Genomic DNA, 6,028 nt, shown 5'->3' on the forward strand with positions numbered 1-6,028 from the left:
AGGAGAGAGAAGAAAGTGAGTTTTCAGGATTAGAGCTGGAGGCATTTCTAGAGCCAGCGGCTTAAAAAGAGATGGAATCTTCGCAGAAAGTGAAATATTTATCAAAGTCCAAAAATCTTTTGCACTCACCTACTCTGATCTTCCAGCTATAATCAGCGCTTGGTTTTCCTTACTTTCTGTTTGGAGTCAAGTGTTTTTTTAGAGGGAAATAAACATATACCTCAATATTTTTAAAAAACTTGTGTGATAGAGAAGCTACCAGAAAACCTGAGAGCCTAGTACTTAACAATACGTACAATTAAAACTTTGCACCTTTTTATTTTGGGGTTCCTACCTGCTACATTGAATGGCTCCGTATCTCTAATCTTGTTCTGCATGGTTGGTGTTTATAGAAAAATACACATTCTATAGATATGTAATGAGCTGGGACTTGATCAAGATACAGAACTCTGGATATCTGTGTTTAAAGTGTATTTTCCAGTCCTTTGGTTGTTATTACGGCTTTCCTGTAAATCTTGTCTTGTATATTAACCTCTGTTAACCTCTTTCTAGACCTGTGGGCACTAGAACTGGTCGAAGTTCTCTAATAGCACTCACAACCAATTAAAAATATAGAGGCAAAATAGCATCTTTGATGTTGCCTATACTCCTCTATTGCTCACCATGGGATCTTTCAGCTGTTTACATTAGAGATCTGGCTTAGTTGATGGTCCCCAGCAATACCCAATTTTGTATCAAAGCTGCTCTTTCCTGGAAGAAAGGCTCTTGGGCCATGAGTCTGGCCTGCAGGCTTTGTTTCTAGACATTTAACTTCACATTTCTTCTATGTTTATGTTCAGTTTTTCAAATATCTCTAGCACTGTGCCCTGTCCTTCCAATTGCTCCCTTTCTCTATTCTTCACATTGCTTGCGTGCTTGGGTGACTATCAATTTTTATACTTCTATTTCACTGGTAGAAGCGTTGCAGAATGGATGCCAGTGTGAACGTGTTAGAAACCTGCCTCTTCAGTTAAGATTTCTTGTTTATAGGACCTGTGCTGGTAATTTTGAATCTGATGTTCAGCGCTTCTTTCCTCTATTTTTTTTATTATATTAAAGTATTTGAGGTATTATATCAGTGCTATTACTTTAGCAACCAAACTTGCAATAGCACAAAAAGGTCATCAAATTTAATGGGCAAAACTGATTTTCAGTAAATTTGTATTACTGACATTAGTTGTCACATATACTTTTAAATCCTATTAATTGTCTCTCAGGAATTCTGTTATGTTGACTAGGCTTGTTGGCCAATGGCCTAAGCTGGAAGGGACCTTAGAGATCATTTTAATCCAGCCTCCCTGCCGCCAGGGAGGCCACCTCTCGACTAGATCAGGCAACACATGGGGACCGAACGGGAATTGAACCTGTGACCTTAGCGTTGTTAGCGCTACGCTCAACTGACTGAGCTAACAGGCCCCCTAAAAGCCAACATGTCGACGAGGATGGGATTCGAACCCACGCGTGCAGAGCACAATGGATTAGCAGTCCATCGCCTTAACCACTCGGCCACCTCGTCACGATGATGATCCAACATTTATTTATTTTAACTTCCGTTAGAAAGTCCTGGCACAATATTAGGTCTGCTACCAGCTCTTGGAACTTCCCTAACTTTCAATACGTTATTGGAAATCTACGTATTGTCTGATTTGTATAACTCCTTCACCAACCCTTTTTGACATTTGGATACAGTTTTCCTGAATTAGGTCTTTTAAAAAAAAACACATTTTTTTTTAATATTTAAATATTCATCATCCTTCTCAGTTAAAGATCAGATAAAAAGCTTCTTACCAGCCTCTGATTTAACTATACCATCTGGCTTTTTTTGCAAATTGAAACTCCGCAAGGAACTTTTTAAACTATAGCTTCCTAAACAAAAGTTGAAAAAATGTTCTAAAACTGAGGTAGAAAATGGAGCTGTAAGTCAAATCAAGTTATCTAATTAGAAGATATAACCAGATTATTTGGATAATCAGAGGAATAATAAGTCTCTAGAAGTCCTGTACTTGCAAAATTATCTGGTTGAAATCTACTTGCATATCCTTGGAAAGAATTAAGCATAGCCTTGTATTTCAGAAATGTCTTCATCTGGTAAGTGGAAATACCCGACTTGCTTTATGACAAATTGTAAACTAAGACAGAGAGATTCTTTGCTCTGAGGCAGCTTGCAAAGAGACAACTACCAGCAGGAGGGAGGGGTGGAAGAGGTTGCACTTAATTTTAGAAGCCGTAGTGTTGCCTGCCTGGATAGGAGAGGACTCTTGAGGTCCCTATCCAGCAACAACGGGCAGGCATGAAAGGAGCTTAGGAAATGCTCCAACCTCGTGGCTGACTTCCCACCGAGAAGTGGGTGACACAAACAACCGCGCGTGCAGGGAAAGGTGAATGGTGGCGTTGGGAGCACAGAGAAGTCCTCAGGGGACATAGCAGCCTGCAATTCTTTCGATCAGCAGGGTGGGAACAGTGCTACTGCTACGTAGCCATGGTGGTAAAGGAGCATATCTAAAAATGAAATCATGGGGCAGCTGGAGGGGAGATATGTCGTGCTGCGTGTCTCTTTCCCAAGACCTCGAATGTGCTTCTTACAGGTCAGGTGTATAGCATACAGAGATAAATAGGTGGTGAGACAGAGAGATAGAGCATCATTTATGGCTTGCTCTCTTCTCGTCAGAGCAATTCCTCACCTTCCTCACCCAGACAAGGCAACAAAGGAAAGACCATAGTAAAAGCCTCTTTTTCCAAAGTAGTTTTGTGTTTTCTACCTAGTAACAGCACACTAGTGGAATGAAACTTCTGTAGCCTAAGGTAAATTTGCTTTTGCAATAAAAATGGCTTTACAAAGAAATCCAGGAATTGGGAAATCAGACTCTTGTCAATCAGCGCTTTCCTTCTCTTGCCCCAGATAACTTTTGAATGTGTTGACCAATTCTACCCTTGCCTGACAGAAAGATATGACATTCTAGGCTCCTACTGACTTTGCTAAAAGAGCTGCTGTGAGGTGATGAGGAACCACCCCAGGTTTGATGGAAGCTGCAGCATGTGCTCAATCCCTGTTAGCCATGAGAGAGTCCACACTGCTGCTTATCTTTAGGATGTGAAGAACAGGACATTAGGTTTCCATGTAGCTCACAGAACTGCTGCCTGTTCCTTGGTTTGTTTAGTCCACATCTCCGTAATGCTTAATCAAAAACCATTAATGATGAAATGATTTCTTGTTTGTACCTTTATTTATATCATTACCTGGACCTGAAAATAAATGTGCACTGATCCTTTTTCACTAAAGCAGAACTTTTTATTGATAAAGTTTTCTGGAAATGCATCACTCAGTTTGCTTATAGACATTTTGGGTGCTTGATGATTATTGCTATAGCACTCTACCCTGAAATGCTCTTGGCGAAGTAGGTTAGTTGCACGTCTGCTCCATCAATAACGCTTTTAAGAATTAAGCAGGGAGGTTGGTTTTACTAATCAAAAGCTAACCTGTCATCTGCATATTTCAGAAAAAATTCTGTTGTATTATGTTACAAATCTGTTACAGTCTCTTTTTTAAGACACATTTGCACCCCTGAAAAGATGGAAAGAAAAAGGAGCTTGGATTAGATGAATCACAACCCCAAACACCCTCTTGAAGGCAACTTGACTCAGTTTGTTTTTCATGAAAAATGTTTATCCAGGTTTATTTCTTCAATTACATTGAAACTCTGCTTTGCAATATATCCCAATGGAGCAGTTACAAAAGTCCTGTCAGCAAACACAAGCCACCCATTGTCCAGGCACATTGTTAAAACAAGAGTGGGGTTGCCTGGACACTTTCTTTAGAGGCAGAGAATTGGTGTGAGTTACCGATATCGCATGCACACCTTCTCTCTCTTCTGATGTGGAGATGAGAGGAGAAAAGAGGGTGTTGGAAGGGACCCTCCAACAAGGGCTGTGCCCCATCCAGAGCTGGGCCCAAGCCTGCTGTGATCCCATGCCTGCCACAGAGAGTGCCATGTTGGAACAGCATCATCTTCGCTCACACCGCATCCATCGCATCTCGAGCACTGCTCGAGTTCATATGCAAATGGTTAAGTCAGTTAAGCAAGAGCCCTCTTAAAAGTATTTTCTTACTCTCTCTATAACTTACTTAAGGGGAAGTGACATTTCTTTTTATTTTTCACTTAAACCCTTGGGTACATTGCTCCCTATTTACTAAAATTTCTGCATATGCCTAGTGTATTCTTTCAAGGAAAACTTTTTTCTAAGTGTAGAAGTGGGCTTAGTTACCATCAAAGCAGTACAATCCAGTATTTCAATTTTCCAGTTAAGACTTTATTAAGTCATTTATTGTGCTAATGCCAGCAGAGTATCCTTGTAAATTTAAAGAACAAAGGCAGTTATTTTGTAATAAGCACATTCCAGAACATTTAAATTATTGACCAGGTATGTAAATAATTGATGGTTCACAAACGTATCAGTGTAAGAGCCTTGGAAAGCATTGCATTAATTTGCCAGGGAGATGGCGGGGTCAGGACTTCTGTAGCAAATAATGATTCATTCTTTCCTTCCCGACTCAAATGCCATTATCCTGCTCAGCTGCGTGAACAATACATTTAGGCTTGGACCAAGGAATAAACCCTTGACGCATGCACTAAATACAGGGAACATTGTGTAAAGCTGCCTTTTAGCAATAAACACGTGAGTTTGTTTTCATTTCTCTCCTGGCCTCAAGCTAAAGCGGCCTTGGAAATGAAGAATTCTCGTGAATTTCTCAAGGTATGAGCTGGTAAAACGAAAAGAAGTCAATACAGTCTGTTAAGGAAAACCAACCCTTACTCGTCACCACCTTGTTCTCACTGCTCTGTGCCATGCCTCCCATGGACCCAGCAGCTCTGCCCTGGCACAGCCATCATGGCAGAAGCCCACGAGGGGCAGTGGCACAGCTGCTCAGGATGGCACAGTGACATCAAGTCCCTATGGAAGGTGTGGGAACATGCTCCATATCCAGCCTGTGTGGAGTACAGGAACAGAGATGTTTTGGGCTATGGATTACAAACAACGGTGTGGTCACTGTTGGCCAGCTGTAATGCCAAGCTGTCCCTTTCAAGGTACACCAAACCATCAGTGGCATAGGAGCAAACAGCAGTCCTTAGGCAGTGCCCTGCACAGGCAGGCTGAGTTCCCACCAGCACACTGTGTCCTTGGCATGGTGCTTGCCTGGGCCGCACCTCTGGCTGTCATCTGAGTCTCCTTTGGAGCCAGCCGAGAGGGGAACGTGGCTGTGACCCTGCCAGAGCCCGGGGCGGTCCCACTGAGCTGTGGAAGAAGGTGATGTGGGAAGCAGTGTCAATGGGATATGGATCCATAGCAGCATACATGAACAAAATCCACGCTGCACCATTTAAAAACATGAAAATATTTATGAAGCTGGTGAGCAAGATGTAATATCGAAAAGCATATCAGCTTTCTGACCCTTTTTTCATGCACCAGCTTTAGCCCAATGCCTAAGATGGAAGAAGGTGAGGGGCACTGAATCACAAGAGGTGATGGGTGACCTAGAAGTAGATGTACAAGAGGGGGATGAAAGGTGACCTGAGCTGACTCCTGGCAGTGGGATGCTCCAGCAAAGGCTGAGAAAAGCAGGGAAAGGCCAGTGGGAAGCCCAGAGGAGAGAACAGCAAATGAGGTTAGAAACCCTTCATTAGGAGGAAGATACAGGATGTCCTTCCTCACCAAATGAGAAAAATGAACTATTTAAAAGCCGGGAATGGCGTGGGAAGGTGAAGTCTAAAGAAAGAGCTTGAAACTGGTGGAAGTAGACAGTACCGAGGGGCCCAGCAGCCGCAGCAGCCTGGGTGAGCGCTCGCCCAGGGCCCAGGATCCTCACCATGCATCGTCCTCATGGGTCAGATTTTCTCAGGACTTACTATTTCTCTCTTAAATCTCTGCAAAGTGGCCTCCCCTTTGTCTTTTGAGAGCAACACTCCAAAAGGGACTTGATATAGTACCTTAG

General features: G+C 42.5%; 1 non-coding gene across 1 annotated transcript; it reads right to left on the minus strand.

Moving 5' to 3' along the window:
• Nucleotides 1-1,473: 1,473 nt before the first annotated feature.
• Nucleotides 1,474-1,555, minus strand: TRNAS-GCU. The gene has a single exon. It is a non-coding gene; the product is annotated as a tRNA-Ser (tRNA).
• Nucleotides 1,556-6,028: the final 4,473 nt, after the last annotated feature.

This window comes from Apaloderma vittatum, unplaced genomic scaffold, assembly GCF_000703405.1.
Source record: "Apaloderma vittatum isolate BGI_N311 unplaced genomic scaffold, ASM70340v1 scaffold10985, whole genome shotgun sequence".
In the NCBI taxonomy this organism is placed as follows: domain Eukaryota; kingdom Metazoa; phylum Chordata; class Aves; order Trogoniformes; family Trogonidae; genus Apaloderma; species Apaloderma vittatum.